The sequence below is a fragment of the Euprymna scolopes genome, chromosome 35 (genome assembly GCF_053919585.1).
Source record: "Euprymna scolopes isolate OS-2025 chromosome 35, ASM5391958v1, whole genome shotgun sequence".
Classification (NCBI taxonomy): Eukaryota; Metazoa; Mollusca; class Cephalopoda; order Sepiida; family Sepiolidae; genus Euprymna; species Euprymna scolopes.
Genome location: NC_136516.1, coordinates 24,802,907 through 24,822,527, shown reverse-complemented (window position 1 = coordinate 24,822,527; position 19,621 = coordinate 24,802,907). Strand labels below are relative to the sequence as shown.

General features: G+C 33.5%; 1 protein-coding gene across 1 annotated transcript in view; it reads right to left on the bottom strand.

The window, feature by feature from the left end:
• The window catches only part of LOC145259597 (uncharacterized), a 258,287-nt gene extending 248,230 nt beyond the window's left edge, over positions 1-10,057 (bottom strand). The window contains exon 1 of the mRNA XM_080117250.1: positions 9,597-10,057. The gene's annotated coding sequence lies outside the window, so the exon portion shown is untranslated. The remainder of the gene's footprint in view (positions 1-9,596) is intronic.
• Between the last annotated feature and the right edge of the window lie 9,564 nt (positions 10,058-19,621).

Below are 19,621 nucleotides of genomic sequence, written 5' to 3'. Positions count from 1 at the left end.
TTCGTTCGATTTTTTCTATTTGCTTACTGTTCCGGATATGCGCATGCGTGAATGGTTCACATGACAGATTCACAATTACGTACGGAATTATCGCGTTGACACCGGTTCTCGTCAGATCACCAAAGTTAAGCAACGTTGAGCCTGGTTAGTACCAGACGGGTGACCATTTGGGAATTCTAGGTGTTGCATGTGCTCTCCGCTTATCTCGGCATTTGTTTCTAGTCGTCACGTACATCCACTTCACTTGCCACTTGTATTTAACAATGTCGACTTAGGAGAGGTATGATTGGAGATTGCGCACCTCCTGGCACAAACATTTCATGCGCAGGTACCCCTTCGTAGGTATCCATAGTCAGCCAAAGACTGAAGGAGCCCTTATTGTTTTGTTTAAGCACAATTTGCAAACACGTTTTAAAGGCCGTGTCAAGCCGGCCTAATGGTTATTGTACTTTACTCAGTGTTTAGCTTTTGATCTCAGTCTGAATAACTTTTTAAATTTTTAACTTACAAGAAGTTAACTGTTAAAAAAAAAAAACATAATACTCGCATGCATATGTCTCAGTTTCTGTATGAATTAAAATATAATATTTATGCGTATTTTATGACCGGACAACACCGGGTGGCCTGCTAGTATATAGATAAAAGTGAGAATGCATGTGTGTGTGTGTGTGTGTGTGTGTGTGTGTGTGTACGTGTATGCGTGTGTGTGAAGTAAAGATACTTCTCAACATATACGCTCAACGAAATTTTGATCTACAGACTTGAAATTTGGTATAAAGGGTATTCAGATATGTGGAAACTTTTAAATCGGTTTTAATCCGGAAATAAGAGCTGTTAAGTGGTCAAAATGAGCAAATTGGTACGTGGGGGCGTCGTCGAATTTTTATCTGGTTATCAACTGTTTCATGACTGCACATGCGCGATTGTGAAGCATAACTGATTCCTTATGTTAAGTATCAGTTTTTTTTTTGTTAACTTTTAAAATTCGCGTCAAGCTGGCCCAATGGTTATCCTACTCGACACAATGTCTTTAGGTTTTGGTTTCGACCTCAACTCGAGTATTTTTTTTTTTTGATACAAAAAGTGAACTGCTTAGACAAAAACATAGTACTCGCATGCACATGTCTCAGTTTCTTTCCGTTTATTTTATTTCATTTTTTTAAAAGGAATTTAACTTTATGTTTAATACATGCGATATTGCCGTTTATAATACATCGTGTATGTTGAGCACCAATTTTTGAATGATTTTGAAGTTATTTTCATGGGAAGTGATCGACTGAGCTTCAGCCTGTTGTCCCTCCTCGCGAAACTTTCGCAAGAAACACTCGTCTAGCTGAAAACACTGTCAATAATTTCCCCCACTCTTTATCTGTGCCTAAACCTAAATGTAGATTCCACAAACAAAGCTTCTTTCTTAGAACTGCACGCCTGTAGAATTGTCTTCCGTTTTCCTGCTTTCCAGCTGACTACAATATGGTTGTCTTCAACTCTAACGTAAACAAGTTCTTGATGAGCCGTTCCATATAAGTTAACACATTTACCGAATTGATTACTATATTGTCCAATTTCTACTGTACACTCTTTAACCCTTATCCTCAAGTGCCCTCGTGGCCTTGATAATGTGTTGATGCCTGTATAAAAAAAATCACATAATCCGACCAATCATCTCTAAAACTTAAACCTGGCAACAATTAAAAAATAGTTTTATACTTAATTTGACGAAATTCCCACTACTTATGTTTAATACGCTATAATCACATTGGCTAATGTATACTCATTAACCCTTATCCTCGAGTGGCCTCTGGGCCTTGATAAGTGGTGACTCCTGTGTAAAAAAAAAGTTTTATGACTTCAAACTGATCCCTTTTTGATATAATCACCCTTAACTATTTGATCTGAATACTGTTTATCATTAAAACCTAAAACATTTCCCACTTAAAACAATTATTCAACATGGTATTTCACCTCTTTAACTGCTTCTAAAATGTTTCCACGCATGCGTATATGCAAATAAAATGTAAGTAACATGTGATCATAGCTCAAAAACTTAATCTGATTGAACAAAACTAATGTAATTTTTAGATTCAGTCGATCAAATTTGTCTTAAATCAGCTGTAAAAAAACACAGACAAAATTTGTTTATTTTATTTAGTTATTTGCGGACTATTATCCTTATCTTTTTTATTGTTGTAAGCGACGTTTCGGCTAACTGTTGTTGTTTACCTATTCGACAACAAATATGGAAGGTAGTAATTACTGAAGATACAGTTGAAGATTCAGCATTCCTATCCCATCGTAATTAACAACCTGACAAAGGCCGGAGGAATAGTTGGCCGAAACGTCGTAAAACAACCACTATAAAAGATGAGGATAATAGTCCGCCAATAAATAAATAAATAAAATATACAAATTATTCATCTAAAAAAGTTACAACAATTAAATAATATAAACAAATTTATTGTTACGTGCAATTTGTTGTTGTTCAGTGTAATTTGTTGTTGTTCAATGTTATTTTTTTGTTCGATGTAATTTGTTGTGTTCAATGTAATTTGTTGTTGTTCAGTGTAATTTGTTGTTGTTCAGTGTTATTTGTTGTTGTTCAGTGTAATTTGCTGTGTTCAATGTAATTTCTTGTTGTTTAGTGTAATTTGTTGTGTTCAATGTAATTTCTTGTTGTTTAGTGTAATTTGTTGTGTTCAATGTAATTAGTTGTTGTTTAGTGTAATTTGTTGTGTTCAGTGTAATTTGCTGTGTTCAATGTAATTTCTTGTTGTTCAGTGTAATTTGTTGTTGTTCAGTGTAATTTGTTGTTGTTCAGTGTAATTTGCTGTGTTCAATGTAATTTCTTGTTGTTTAGTGTAATTTTTTGTGTTCAATGTAATTTCTTGTTGTTTAGTATAATTTGTTGTGTTCAATATACTTTCTTGTTGTTTAGTGTAATTTGTTGTCTTCAATGTAATTTGTTGTTTTTCAATGTAATTTTTTATTGTTCAATATAATTCGTTGTTGTTCAATGTAATTTGTTGTTATTCAATGTAATTTGTTGTTGTTCAGTGTATTTTTGTTGTTCCATGTAATTTGTTGTTTAGTGTAATTTGTTGTTGTTAAGTGTAATTTGTTGTTGTTCAATGTAATTTGTTTTTGTTAAATATAATTCGTTGTTGTTCGATGTAATTTGTTGTTATTCAATGTAATTTGTTGTTTAGTATAATTTGTTGTAGGTCAGTGTAATTTGTTGTTGTTCAATGTAATTTCTTGTTGTTCAATGCAATTTGTTGTTGTTCAATATAATTTTTGTTGTTCAATGTAATTTGTTGTTGTTCAATGTAATTTGTTGTTGTTCGCTGTAATTTGTTGTTGTTCTGTGTATTTTGTTTTTGTTCAATGTAATTCTTTTTTGTTCGGTTTAATTTGTTGTTGTTCGATGTAATTTTGTTATTCCATTGTAATTTGTTGTTGTTCAATATAATTTCTTGTTGTTCAATGTAATTTGTTGTTGTTCAATATAATTTTTTGTTGTTCAATGTAATTTGTTGTTTAGTGTAATTTGTTGTTGTTCGATGTAATTTTTTGTTATTCCAGTGTAATTTGCTGTTGTACAATGTAATTTGTTGTTGTTTAGTGTGTTGTTGTTGAAGTGTAATTTGTTGTTGTTCAATGTAATTTTTTGTTGTTCAATGTAATTTGTTGTTGCTGAGTGAAATTTCTTATTTAGTGTAATTTGTTGTTGTTCAATGTAATTTGTGTTGATTCAGTGTACTTTGTTGTTGTTCAGTGTAATTTGTTGTTGTTCGATGTAATTTTTTGCTGTTCAGTATATTTTTTTTGTTGTTCAGTGTAATTCGTTTTTGTTCGATGTAATTTTTTGTTGTTCAGTGTAATTTTGTTGTTATTCAATGTAATTTGTTGTTGTTCAGTGTAATTTGTTGTTATTCAGTGTAATTTGATGTTCAGTGTAATTTGTTGTTGTCCAATGTAATTTTTTGTTGTTCAATGTAATTTGCTGTTTTTTGCATATATACACTCCTTTCAGTCGCAGTATGGAGGGATGGTGTCAAGATTAAATTCCACCTTGCAAAGGAGGAAGCAATATTTGATAGGATGGTCTTATGATCATAGGACATATACGATACTACACCCTCACCTTAATTGAGCTTTAAAAGATACTAGCAGACTGCCCAGCGTTGCCCAATCGTAAAATACTCTTCAATAAAATATTTTAATCCATGCGGATTTTATATTTTTATTATAGAGCAAAGTCTGTATTGATTATTATATTATACCCAATATATAGTAGTGATTTGAAAAGTTAAAAAATATCACTTTGTGCCCACTAGCTAGAATCGAAGCCTAAATATTAAGCTCTCTTGCTACCATCTAACCTAAGGACACATGAATATCAAAACTTGACAAATTAACACAGTTAAACGTATGAATGTATATTTGTGTATGCAGCTTACGACTGCCAAGTTCCAATTTCTCACTTTTGACTGCTTCAAATGCTTTTTTCACCGGTTAAAACCGGATCGAATTTTGTCCACGATCCAAATCCCCTAGATATCAAGTTTCAAATCGGTAGAACCAAAAATTAACAGAGTAGTTTATTAGAGACCGTTTCACACACAGAAAATATTTCTTTTTATGTGTATACTAGCAGGTCATGAGTCGTTGCTTTGTTGCAAAATACGCTTAAATATGATATTTTAATTTATGCAGTTTTCGTATTCATTATTATAAAGCTACTTCTCTATTTGTTATTATATTGTATCTAATATATAGTAGTGCTATCCCAGCGTGGGCTGGTTGCAAAACACACTTAACTATGATATTTTAATTCATGCAGTATTTCTTATTACAGAGCCAATAATCTATTGATTATTATAGTGTGCCCAATATACAATGATTTCCAAATATGCCTTAGGTGCCCTCAGCTAGAACTGAAATCTAAACATTTAGTTCTCTAGCATGGCCATATGCATATAAAAACTTAAAACATTAACGTAGTTAAGCGTACAGCTGTGTATCTGTGTATATATACAAATGCACGTTTGGTCGATTGTAAGGTTTGTAATTTTTCAAATTTAACGCCTAACAGAAATTTGTACGAACTGAAAACAAAATCAAATTTATTTCACACGCCCGAAACTGTTTTAAGTCTGTATACCCAAAATTGACAGAGTAGTTTGGTAGATATCGTTCCGCACATAGACAGACAAGGTCACTTTTATATATAGAGAGATAGTCTGAGGAGATGGTAAATTAAGGTGAATTATGCAGTAAAATATGATAATAGTATAGTTTCGACTTCAGATATATATCCTTTGGTGTTATTAGATGAGGTTGTCTGTAGCTATCTGCTTCCTGACTTAAATGCGCCAATCATTGATGCTATTGCATTTTTTCTATTCCCTTTGCAAAACTCAATCATGTTCTGCAAAGCCAAAAAAAAACAAAAAACAAAAACAAAAAACAAAATAATAATTTTACAGTACAAAACAACAAAACAAAACCCCACGAACAAAACTTTTGCTAAAATGATTGAACCCGAAAAGAGGTTGATATACCGTAAAACAAAACAATGAAACCAAAAACTATGAATAAATATTCGGAGATATAAAAACTTGAAACATAAAAAAAAACTCTTACCAAAGCGTTTAAACCCGAACGCGGTTGAAATGCCGCAAAATAAAACAACTAAACCAAACAATCTAAATAAATATTTGAAAATAAAGAACAAGAAGTATAAACACTTTTACAAAAACGTTTTGACCCGAAAAATGTTGGTACGCCGTAAAATGTTGGTACGCCGTAAAATGTTGGTACGCCGAAAAATGTTGGTAGGCCAAAAAATGTTGGTACGCCGTAAAATCAAAGCAACCAAACACATAAATATTTGAAAATCTAAAGAATTTGAAGAATACAGCATTTTCCAACATTATCGGTATTTGCATTTAATAACCGATAATGGGTTGATATGCCGTAAAACAAAACAATCAAACCAAACCAAACACTGTGAATAAATATTTGCAGATACAAAAACTTCTGAACAAAGTTACTTGATTCGGAATTTAATAACTTCAAAATGGTTAATATGCCGTAAATCAAAATAACCGAACCAAATCAAAACAAATATCCCTCAGTAAAGTCCCCGTGAAATAAAGTAATTTAACTAATATATCTTTCTAATACTTATATGTCTTTTCTAGCACGAATTATTTAAACAGTTACACATTTTTTTCTGTTGCCCACGAACTTTCGTCTACGTGTGCACATACTTTTAGAAGTTCATTACTGACGCATATGACCGCCATATGTAAAGCAGATCGCACTGATCAGAAGAAGACAGATTGACATTATTCGCGTAGGAAACGTTTACTAAAACATCGCATTTTCACCATGAAAATATCCACACTTAAAAAAAAAATTCTCATACTTTTGTACTAGATTGGGATGGGACATTCTACTGGATGCCAGGTATTCACCTGCATTACAATTCCCACTCTTTATCTGTACCTAAATCAAAATGTAGATTCCATGAACACAACTTCTTTCTTAGAACTGCACGCCTCTGGAACTTTCTTCATTTTGCCTGCTTCCCAGTTAATTATAACTTGGTTGTCTTCAAGTCCAACATAAACAAATTCTTGATGAACCGCCCCCTTAAGTAATCCAATTAACCAAATTCCTATTACTAACGATTACAATATAATCTCATTGACTACTGTACGCTCTATAACCCTTATCTTCCAGGTCTTGGATATGACCTAAAACTATATCCGATGGTGAGGCCCCACCTTGCGGGCCTTGGGGAGCGTGGAGCCACCCTTTAATTGCCATTGCTCCCAGGTTCACTCTGACCCGGAGTGATAGTACCTGTTAGGATCCCAACTATGGGTTAAATAGAATCTGACTTTAAAAAAAATATATACTCCATTAAAAATCGTTCCTCAAAATAACTAGATTCGGCATTGTTTGGGGTAAAAATGCAATAAAAATATCACCAAAAGCTCAGTTTTCTAGGTAGGTAGCTGTGCGAATGATATAAAAACAAAATACAGCAAAACACCAAAATAAACTAGCATTAATTATTTCAAACATTTAGAGACAACTTTTTACAACATGCCAAAAAATAGATGGACTGAAATTATAACAAACTTTAAAAACGGGCGGAAAAAAAGGAATATCTGCCTTAATACAAAAATGCTACTTTTTTGTGTCTTTAATCCCCCTCTACCACTTTTTTGTTGATGAGGAGACTTTGTTTAAATATAAAGAAATTTTTTTTATCAAATTATTGTTCAAGACTATTTCAATAAAAACATGGTTTTCGAAACGATCGTACAAACTATTGATTTTGTTTGTTTTTCCTTTTGAAACTAATTTTCGATTCTAGATTATGAGTCATTTTACTCAATATATATATATATATATATATATATATATATATATATATATATATATCAAATAGGTCAAATCAAACGAATATGCATGCGTAACGTAATAGCTAATGGTTCATGTTTTAATTTTTAACCTTGCAGCAAACATGTCTTCATATCTCAGGTATCAAATATCTCATATCAAAGGAAAAAGTAAATCGTAAGCTAAACGTTTCGATTTCAATTTTCGATGGTGGCGTACGAGTCTTTTTTTTTTTTTTTTTAACTTTTTTTAAAATTATTACTATATATTGGGTCTAATATAATACAATAATAAATACGAAAATTGCATTAATCTAAATATCATGTTTAAGCGTATTTGACGACCAGGCAATGCCGGATGGTCTTCTAGTGTACATATATTATGTGCGGGTATATGCATATATATATATATTTTTTTTTACATGGAGGTCATCACTTATCAAGGCCAGGAAGCCACTTGGGGATAATCATTTGAATTCTTTTCAATTCATACTTCAGTTGGAATAATGGCTCAATGGTGTATACGTAATAGAGCTGAAAATCTCTAAATAATAAAAAAGCACAGAATTTTAATTCATATAGAAATATGAAGAAAAATTCCCTGAAGAGGCATTTTGAAAATATCTTTTCCGTTTTTACGGTATTTCCTTGTGTTTTTTTTGTTTGTTTTTTTTTTTGTCTTTTTGAAAAAGAGAATATATATTCTCGAAATTATCAAAGGCATTTACTCTCTCGGTTATATTAAACAGTAAGTCTATATTTACTGATTTGTTTATGTGTACGATTTTTAAATAGATAATCGAAGATTTATAATCTAAAGGCGATTCTCGTTCATGAGTCTGTTTTTATTCATACGTCACAGTATTCTACATTCCTAATAGCCTTCTTATACACTTCGATATCTATGTAATATTTATCATAAAAAGCAGTTGTTTCAAAGTAGGCAGAAACAACTACTTTTTAAACAATTTCGAAACATTTACGGAATTACACATTCGGGACTTCCGGTAGGCATAAAAGAAGAATTATTTAATTCTAATTATCAAGTCTCTTTAAGAGTACTTGAGGATGGGAACTGTCTGAGATGTATAAAATAAGGGTCAGTCAACTAGCGTTTAAGCAATGTCGATGACTTACGTCGTTTGAACACTATGGATTGTCTAATGTCTGCGCCTGAATTTTGCGTTTATTAGTTTTTAATTCCCTTCATCTTATTGAAAATTGTTTATGGTCTGGAGGTAGAGGCTTAGCAAATGGAAACGAAGATGGCTTTGGACTGGGTTCGAATCCCTCAACCGACAGTAATTGTAATCTCCTACACTGATGATTCCGTAAGTACTAAATACTAGTAACTGAATGTATAAAAGAATAATAATTATTTAATTAAATTAACAATAAGAATTATAATCAAGCCCGTTTAAGAATACTTAAGTATGGACATTAATTAATTAAGTTACAGGCAGGTAAAGAAGGAAAAGTCTGGAATCGGAAGTTTATGCATTAATAGTTTATGTTTACTTCTGTTTCAGTATTTACTTCAATAGTGCTCAATACAAGAGTAGAGTATGAAAATATACTCATGGTAAGTAAGTAACATAAATATATTCGCCCATGTATCGAGTATTGTTGTCATATTTGGGCTGGTGCATCTGCTACTAGTCTCTCACTCCTAGACTAGGTTCAAAAGAGAGTCGCCAAACTGATAGGTCCTTAACTGTTATCTAAGCTTCAGCCTCTGTCCCATCGACGAAAAGTAGCATCCCTCTGCCTGTTCTAGAAGTACTTTAACGGTGAATGCTCCGAAGAACTGCAAGCACTTGTATCCCCTCGACGTAAATACCCCGACAAACTCGACAAGCAGCAAAATCCCACCCCTTCACAGTAGAGATCCCTAGATTTAAGAAAACCTTCTACTCCAGTAGTTTCTTCCCCAAAACCTCTAGACTTTGGAATTCCCTTCCGGGTTCCTGCTTCCTCAACTGTAATGACATGCAGAAGTTCAAGTGCAACGTGAACCGACATCTTGCTGCCCAACTCCCCACATATTACCCCTGTAGCTTATGTCCCTGATAGTAGCCCCTTATATCAAAGTGGCAATGTGCCTTGTTTGGGGTGAAAATGTAATTTAAAAAAAAAAATTTTTTCAGTCTAACTATAGAAATAAATCAATACACTTACCTTTTGTGCCAGTTGCTAATCGATATAAAACTGTGTTGAAATTTGTTTTTCTCTCTCTCGAAATCCTTAAATGGAAAGGGTTGGCCTTTTTTTTTTTTTTTTTTTGTTGAAACCTTCTGTATTAAAAAAAACAGTTTAGTTTTGCCCGAAAAAGAAAATTCAAAAAAATTAATTATATCTTTTAAATAATCTCAGAGAATTTTGAAGAGTTTTTAAAATGCATTTTCATCTTAATTATTCCACTTCGTTTTGTTTTATAACAAAAAAAAAGAAGAAAAAAAGAAAAGGTTGGCCGTTTATGCAAGAGAGAAAGTTGAAGAGGACGATACTGAAATGTTAAAGGCCTGACCCGCAACTGAATTACCCGAAAAGATATCGACACAGGTATTTTATTTTTTTTTAAAACTCTTTCGGTACTTCCTAATCACTAATCTGTACAGTTCTTACCTTTCTCTCTAATCACCCCCTCCCTCTCGCTCTTGCTTGTCTCTATCACTCTCTAGTGTAAATTGATAGGCTACTGAAAGACGCTTGTCACGCCCCCCTCTCTGTTCCTTCTACTTGCTGTATTGTCTCAACTCGAACGGGTTTCTTTCAATCAGTCGTTCTTTCCTTCTTCTCACCTCAAGCGTGCAAAGCTTTAAACGTCTTTCCAAGTATTTCGCTCAATAAAAAACAAGGTTGTATTTTCTGCTTCGACAACCTAAAAACTGCTCAGTTGAACATTTTTTTTTTTACTCTCGTTCACCCTAAAGAAAGTTTATTGCCACTTGAACATAAGGGGCTTCCTATCAATCGAGTATCCATTCTCAACAATTAGTCTGGCGGAAACTGGGCAATTTCAGCGGCCTTTTATTTGTCGGGCTAAGTTACGTATTAGTCCTGTATAGTCTTTGGAGATCAATCCTCCTGGGCCTTGATTTTCTGGGATGGTGTCATTGCTTGCTGCTTGGGGCGCGGCGATTGGGGAATTTTTAATATGTCAGAATGGTTCCTTTTAGGAGAGCTGGCTTGATTGTCCTTGTGCCAAATCTTCCTGCGGAAGGAAATAAATATTAGCAAATATTGGTACCAGTTGCCTTCAATAAGTTTCCAGATTTTTCGTAGGAGCACTTTTATTGATAACTAGCTGGCAGCCCGGCGTTGCCCGGTCGTACACTACGCTTAAACATGATATTTAAATTCATGCAGATTGCGTATGTATTATTATAGAATCAATCCTCTATTGAACATTATATATTACGAGGAATAATTTGCTCGGTGGTACTAATTCGCAAAAAAAAAAAAAATAAAAAATAATAAATAAATAAATAAAAATAAATAAAAAATAAAATAAAATAAAATGATTAAATAAACAAATAAAAATAAAATAAAAATAAAATAAAATAAATAAATAAATAAAAATTTTAAAAATAATAATGGTACTGTTGTTTTTCAAATTCCGTCCGTGTTTGTTTACAATATCACGTCAGCTAATATTTGGGCTTGACGATGAATACTCTGGAAAAGTCACATCTGATCAATGTTTAGTTTAAAAATATGCAAAAAAAAAAAAAAAAATAAATAAATAATTTGCGGCGATGTTCAATGGTGCCTCTTCTTTGAGGTACCATTGAACTCATTAATAAGAAAAAATTAAAATAAAGTAGTAAGGTACACTCGGGCTCGGACAGGGCATCATTCGTTCCGTAGCCGAATTCTGTTTGCTTTTTTTTTTTAAGAAAAAATAATTTAAAACTTTATTATCTCCCTTGCCGGTGCCACGTATAAAAATTTCCTTGTAAAAATTCTTCTGTTTTATTTTTAAGAAAAGTAAACTATTTTCAGGATCGGATTTTATCGATTTTCGATACTTATCGGATGAATTTCTGTACCAAACATATCTAAGAACACAGCCAGGCATATAAATTATTTGTGTGTGAAATTTGCAAAGGATACGTTCCAATCTCTGGTCCCCCCCCCCCTCGCCAATCTTTCACGAAAAACACCCGTCTAGCTGAAACCAGTGTCAAAAATTTTCTCCACTCTTTATCTGTGCCAAAACCGAAACGTAGATTCCATGAACAAAGCTTCTTTCCTAACTGACTACAACTTGGATGTCTTCAAGTCCAACATAAACAAATTCCTGATGAACCGCCTCCTTAAGTAAGACACTTTATCAAATCTTCAATACTAATGATTACTACGACACTATCCCATTGGTTACTGTACACGCAATAATCCTTATCCCCGAGTTGCTTCCGGGCCTTGATAAGTGGTGACTACCATGTAAAATATAATACGCTCAGCCGTTTGGGAACCTTTGAGGAAGGAACTCAGACATACACACATGCACACACACACACACACACACACACACACACATACACACACAGTAAGTGACTTTTATATGACAGTAGAGATACTCATATGAAACTATTCCCCTTCAGCTGTAACGCACTTGTTGTACTGTTCCAACAACTTCTTGAACGCCCCGTGGAAGTTCTCTTGTGTGAGCGTGTCGAAAAAATTTTCTCAACCTCTTTCATCTACTCAATTGTGTCATAATGACAACCTCTAAGGCATTCCTTAAGCTCAGGGAAAGTAAACAAAAGTCACCAGGAGCAAGGGACCATAGGGAAGGTGATGATATTGGTCAAATAATCTGTAACAAGGATGGAGCTATAGACTACACCCTTGGAACAAACTTCGGGAAAATCTTTTTCATCTTCAGGTCCTACCAAATAATTGTATGTTCCCACACTGACATCAAACTGTGCACTTATTATCTCTATAGACACACGACAGTCCTTATCCATGAAGTTCTTTATTTAGCCAATTAACTCTGGCGTCCTGACTGACTTACTCCTCCAATATTTCTCATCATCCCTCACAGACTATCTGTCTTTCCTGAATCTCTTATGCCACTCAAAAACTGATGCTAAATTCACGCAAGATGGTCCAAAAGCAATCTGAAGCATTCCATACGTTTATGTGGCATTTTTTTTTCAAGTTTATAACAGAATTTTATTGCATAACGTTCTTCTAAAGTGTCCTCACGTCCAGATTGAATTTTTGAAATTCACCAGCTGTGACAATCGGGCTTTAGTGGGGTGTATTCCAATTCCTGCTGTAGCTGTTCATTTGAACTTGAAATCATAAAAAACTGGTCAGTCGTCTCATAAGATGCATAGCAATATCATACTGAATTTTCAAGAGTCTACGACAACTTTTTTTTTACATGGTAGTCACCACTTATCAAGGCCCGGAAGCCACTCGGGGTAAGAGTTATTGCGTGAACAGTAATCAATGGGATAGTATCGTAGTAATAGTTAGTATTGAAGATGTGATAAAGTGTCTTACTTAAGGCGGCAGTTCATCAGGAATTTGTTTATGTTGGACTTGAAGACATCCAAGTTTTAAATGTCTGTACAAAAAAGCCTGGAAACTTATTGAAGGCACATCGTATGAAGGCAAAAAATTAAGGAGTAAACATGAGTAATTTCCAAGAATCTTGCACTCACGCAACATTTCGCTGTAATCTGCTTTTTTAAAATACTCTTAGTCACCCGAAACGAGGTATATTGCAAGGTGGACGTAAGGGGCTAATATTTGGAACGATTGATGTACAGGGACATTATTCAGAGAGTTAAGTGAGATATCTTTTTAAATTACATTTACACTTTTACATGCCAGTAAAGCCAAGGAAGCTGGAAACAGGTAAGGGAGTTTTCCCCACTCTTTATCTGTGCCTAAATCAAAATGTAGATTCCATGAACAAGGCTTCTTTCTTAGAACTGCACACCTGTGAAAATCTCTTCCGTTTGCCTGTTTCCCACCTGACTACAACTTGGATGTCTTCAAGTCCAACATAAACAAATTCCTGATAAACCGCCCCCTTAAGAAAGACATTTTATCAAATCTCCAATACTAATGATTACTACGATACTATCTCATTGATTACTGTACACGCAATAACCCTTATCCTCGAGTGGCCTCCGGGCCTTGATAAGTGGTGATTTCCATGTAAAAAAAAAATGGGCTACTATTTGGGACCATGAATGTAATCTTTCTGGCCTACTAAAGATCGTTTTATATTCCTACTGACAGGGAGATTCGATGTTGCCCGGAATTAATGAAATCAACGAACCTAGACTATAATGTATTGCGGGCTAAGTCACTGCGGGGAAGCATATGCAGCTTACTTCCGGTTCACCGCGATGGATCCCCAATTAGAGCCGGCAATTAATCGATTTGATTAAAAATGGTCGATTTCACCGATTTTGATCCCATAAGAATATAGGAGTGTGAAACATTAGTTGATTATCATTTAATCCCAGGACACATCAGGTCTTCCTTCTAGTATATATATATATATATATATATATATATATATATATATATATATATATACTAGCATAGGTGCCCGGCGTTGGTCGTGTTTTTGGAGGTGTATGCTGAGCAAATAAAAAAAAAAACGATCAATTTTTTAAACTTTGACCCCTATTATGACCCTTAACATTTATTGTTTTAGACTCAAATCAAGTTATTAAGTTAGATCCACGGTCAAGGAACCTATATATAAAATCTCAAGTGTTTAGACCCCAAATTGTCGGGGGAGTTTGGTAGAGTTCTCAAAGGTCAAATCGTTGAACTTGACCCCTTAACAGCCAAATTTTTGGCCGGACACCGATCACCGTAGATTTCCCCAAATCTCAGTACCCTGTATATAAAATTTCGAGCCTGTAGACTAAAAATTGATAGAGTTATTGCGTAGGTAACTGCACACAGACAGACACACAGACACGTTCACTTTTATAGATATATAGATATATAGATATTATGTTAGTCTTAACAATTGACACCGCTTTCTTTATGTCCAGTGAAAATTTCACAATTGAGAATTGCTTCTTTCATTGCAAAATATTATAAACCTGTTCATTTCAAATCCTCACGAATGACGAGTTATAATATGTTAATTATCTAATTTACATACGCGTTTACTATGCGGGGTAAGTACACAATACAGATCAGCCGTAAATATTTTTTCAGGCTTTTTCTGTCATACCTTAATAAGATAAAATGCCTACTAAAATATTCCTTGATTTGGGAATTGAGTTGTATTTGAAAAAAAAAATCAATTTACATTGTTCAAATTTAGCCAGAATTACAAACCTTCTGAACTAGCCACTAATCTCTATACTTTAGGTATTTATGCATTTTTCTCGCCTTTCCCCACTACATGTCTCGTGTTACCATACCAGGCTGTCTGAAGATACTGGCTACAAGACATTGATATTAATGTGTTTTTTTTCCTTTGCAAACTCAATCATGTTCAGTATAATCAAAAACAAAAATAACAATAATAGAAAATCCGTTAAACCGTTTCGAAGTCTATTAAGAACGAACTCACACACAGAGACAAAATTGTATTTATATAATTTTAGTTATATATATATATATATATATATATATATATGTATGTATCTATCTATCTATCTATATATATATATATATATATATATATATATAGGGTGACCCCCCCCCAAAAAAAAACAGGCCCAAACTCTAATTAGGCCCCGTTTCTTAGTGTTTTGTCCGAATGAAATGGAACTTTGGTCATAACTAGTTTATTATATTCAAAACATCACTTTGGGGGTCACCCTATATATATATATATATATATATATATATATATATATATATATATATATATATATATATACATGCATATATATACATGCATGTATATATATATATACATGCATATATATACATGCATGTATATATAAGCGAGATAAGACACTGATAGGATTCAGATGAAAAATCCTGATAGATATTACTTGAAATAATACTGAGTAATAATAAGTAATAATGTGATCCTATCCAAAAAGGAAAAACTCAATATTTAAGAATAGAGAAATATATAAGTTTCGTGGTTAAATTTTAAATTCTGAAAAAACAACATATAGAGACATATATTCGATTTAAGAATTTATTGTTTGACAAAAGGAATATATAGAAGGGACTATTTTAATTTCCTTAATCCATGAATTTTCACCAATGGCTCATATCATCAGAGGAAATGAAATGCAGTTAGCAAAATGTTCAGCTGCGAATGGACGCTATTTTGCTTTTCAGCACAATTATTGAAAATAGTTTTTTGAGTGGTTGTGGATAATTATATGGAGAAAATTATACGAAAAGAGAAGTTGATACAACCTGGGTAATTCATTATCGGGAGGAGTCCAATGTCGTTCGGGGTTTGTTCGAACATGTTTTTTTCCTCACACACATGTACGCACGCACATACGCACAGACACGTACATATATTCACGTTCACGTATATACACTCACATTCATGTGCATACCCACACACGCTAACGTACACACATGTATGCACACATACGCGCACATGTACGCACACATGGGAAACGTCACTTCCCATGAAAGGAATTCTAGACATGCGCAGTCAGAACACTCACCCCGATATTAAAGTCAACAACACCATTCAACTTCCTTTTTCTTCCCTTTTTGCCTTTGTTCATCAACCAGGCAAGTTCGCGTCCACAGCTCTTGGCTTGAAGACTTTTCCACGTGGACGACTGCTATCATGAACGCACAGCTTTGCTGAGGCCAACACACACACACACACACACACACACACACACACACACACACACACACTCTCTCTCTCTCTCTTTCTCTCTCTCTCTCTCTCTCTCTCTATCTATCTATCTATCTATCTATCTTTCGCTTTCTACATGCGGGACTGCCATTTCTCGTCCTCTACTTCATTCCTTTCTTTTGCCACGCGCGTAGTCGTCAACGACTGAATGAACACGTGTTTTACCTGAAACCTTTTATTTTCGACAGTTTATAAATAAACGACATGTTTATTTTATCCAGTAATTGAGTTTTGTTTCCTTCGTTCCATTCGTTTCATTATTTTCATTATTTTCTTTTGTAGCGAGTTGGGATATTTATATCCTGGTCCGCAACAGGTTATAAATCCTAAACGAATGGACTGAGCTTTATAAGTTATGGAATGGAATATATAAGTAACACAATAAATAACGTTAAAATATTATCTTTTTAATTTCTCCAATTTAAGGATTGCAAGCGCAACACTTTAACCCTAAATGTTAAAAAATCCAGATACAACTAAAATTAATAGCGAAAACAATTGCTCAACATCAATTTTCTATCTATATTATGTAATAAATCTTAACTAACAAACTTAAATGCTTTCGAATTCCTAACAATTTCTATCGCATCACAAAATAGTTGGTTCCATTCTTTCTAAACATTAAAAAAGAGGGAGAAAGAACCTAAAATGCATTCTGGTGGATTAAATTAATTTCTTTTTACATAAAATATTTGAAAAGTTCGCTTTAATACTTTTCTTGATTTTACTTTTTTTTATATTTCGAGGAAAAGTAAATAAAATAACATGAACTTGCAAGTTACGTAGATGCGAGGAACGTTCACACTTTATTTTTTACACAGGAGTCACCACTTATCAAGGCTCGGAGGCAACTCAAGGATAAGTGTTAATGAGTGTACAGTAGTCAATGGGACAATATCTTAATAATCGCTTGTCGTGGAAATTTGTTAAATTGGATTATTTAAGGGGACGATTCATCAAGAATTTGTTTACGTTGAACTTTAAGACGATTATATTGTAGTCAGTTGGAAAGCGGGAAAACGGAAGACAGTTCCACAGGTGTGCAGTTCTAAGAAATAAACTTTGTTCATGGAATCTACATTTAAGTTTAGGCACAGATAAAGAGTGGGGAAATTATTGATAGCGGTTTCCGCTAGACGAGTGTCTTTTGTGAAAGTTTGGCAAAAGGGGACCATAGATTGGAGCTCAGACGAACACTCGCTATGGAAATAGCGATAGAGCAGAGACAGGCTTCTGGTTGCAGGTTGCAGGAAAGAAAAAAGGGTACTCTTGCATAATTTGATCCGAATTCCCGCCAAGACCGACAATCATCGGTGTCAGCGGAGTGTTATTCAAATTTTGAAACGCTAACTCAACTTTTTATTTTATCTATCTCATTTTTTTCTGTTATGTTTTTAGTAATTTTTAAGGTAATATTAAGGGGGTGACTTTTTATTTTCTGATCAGTTACTTATTTATTATTTATTATTATTATTATTATTATTATTATTATTATTATTATTATTATTTATTTTATTATTATTATTATTATTATTATTATTATTATTATTTTGTAATTCAATTTCTGGGAGTTTGATTAGCCAATGAAAAAGCGCTATCGAAATGGAAGCAGACGACATTCGAATTGGAAGAAAGCGACTAAAAAAAAAGCTGACAAACAAATATATTTTCAAACTTGCCAAACAGAAAAAGAACAGGCAATGAAATAAATCTATGTAAGTTAGGAAAAGAACTGAAAACATCGATGCAGACAATCTCATATTGCCAGGAGAAGAAATTGCTGTCCCAAAAAAGGAGGTGCAACAATTGTAAACACAAATGTTTGCTTAAAAAAGATCGTGTGTAAAGGATGATTTCTCCTGTAGATGTGCAAATGGACAGTGCAGACAATGAATATCCTTGCGCATAGGGACGTTTTTTTGCGCGATCCAAGTTAGAGATTCCACAATAGTAAAAATCATTTATTTATGGGCGTTCGAAATGGACACCCTAAAAATATTTCCTCTACCCATCTCCTCCCTCTTTGCCGTCGATAGCCGTTCAACAATAGACCGAAGTAAAAGATTCCTAAGGAAATTTCCTCATCTCAAGAGAGTTCTTTCGCCAGCAATTAACAACCGAAAAAAAAATCTCAAGTTTTCTTTAAAAAAAGAAAAAAAAAAATTAATTTCTGTGGCCCCCCCCACAACAAAAAATTTGACTGAACAAAAAGTCTTGAAAATAAAAAAAACAAAAAAAATACGTTTACAAAAAAGAAAAAACAATGTACTTACACCTAACAATCATATGGTTAAAATATCTTTTCTTGAAGAAAAAAAAACAACAAAAACTTTCTATGATAAATATTTTGCAAAAAAAAAAAAAAAAAATTAAATACTAAAATAAAATAAATAAATATATTTTCATTTTTCAAGTTTTTTTTTTTGTTATTTTTGATTATTTGCATTTGTATTTTTTCCGGTTTGTTTGGGGTCTTTTTTTTTTTTCATTAGTCTGCGTCTGTTACGACGCTCAGCTGACACCGATGATTGCCGGTCTCGTCCGATCCAAGCGTGACGGGAATTCACGAGAATTCGGGTCAAATTATGCGAGAGTACCGAAGAAAAGGATACCCCCTATTAGGCTACGAAGTCTACTTTGAACTATGACAAAATATACAGACACGAGTAGTCAAACAATATTTTTAACACATTCATGAAAAGTAGTCAAACGATATTTTTAACACATTCATGAAAAGTAGTTAAACATTATTTTAACAAAATATACATCTTGTTCAAAATGAGATGTGATACCTTAAGTAGATTTTTATGAGACCGAATTCCTATTTTACGGACATTCACTGTTGAAATTGAGCCGTCTGAGGTCCTGATGAGTTGACATTTTATAAATCGGCACATTAATTTTATTTTTGTTCGTGAAGTCATCTTTGTCCGTCTAAAAATACTTTTTTCTTGTAGGAATTTTCTGTCGAAGGTTGGTATTTAAGTTTATTGCGTGTAATTTTTCCCCTGCTATGAATATGTCGCGTCTTATCTAGCAACTTTTATACATGCTACAGAGTGACGGCTTGTCAAAGTCCAGAGGCGACTCAAGGACAAACGTTTAAGAGTGTCAGGTGAGAAAACACCGTGGTGATCAATAATGGTGGAAACTTGGGTAGGGGTTAACTTATTTTAGAAGACAGTTCATTAAGAACTTGTTTACACTGGACTTGAAAACGACGATAAGTCAGCTGGGATGAAAATTGAAAAGTTATGATAACAAAAATGTATGTAAAATACAAAATACACGAATAACGAGAATAAAAATATAAAAAAAATGTCGTCTTTTTTTGACGTTCAACTTCAAAAGATCATAA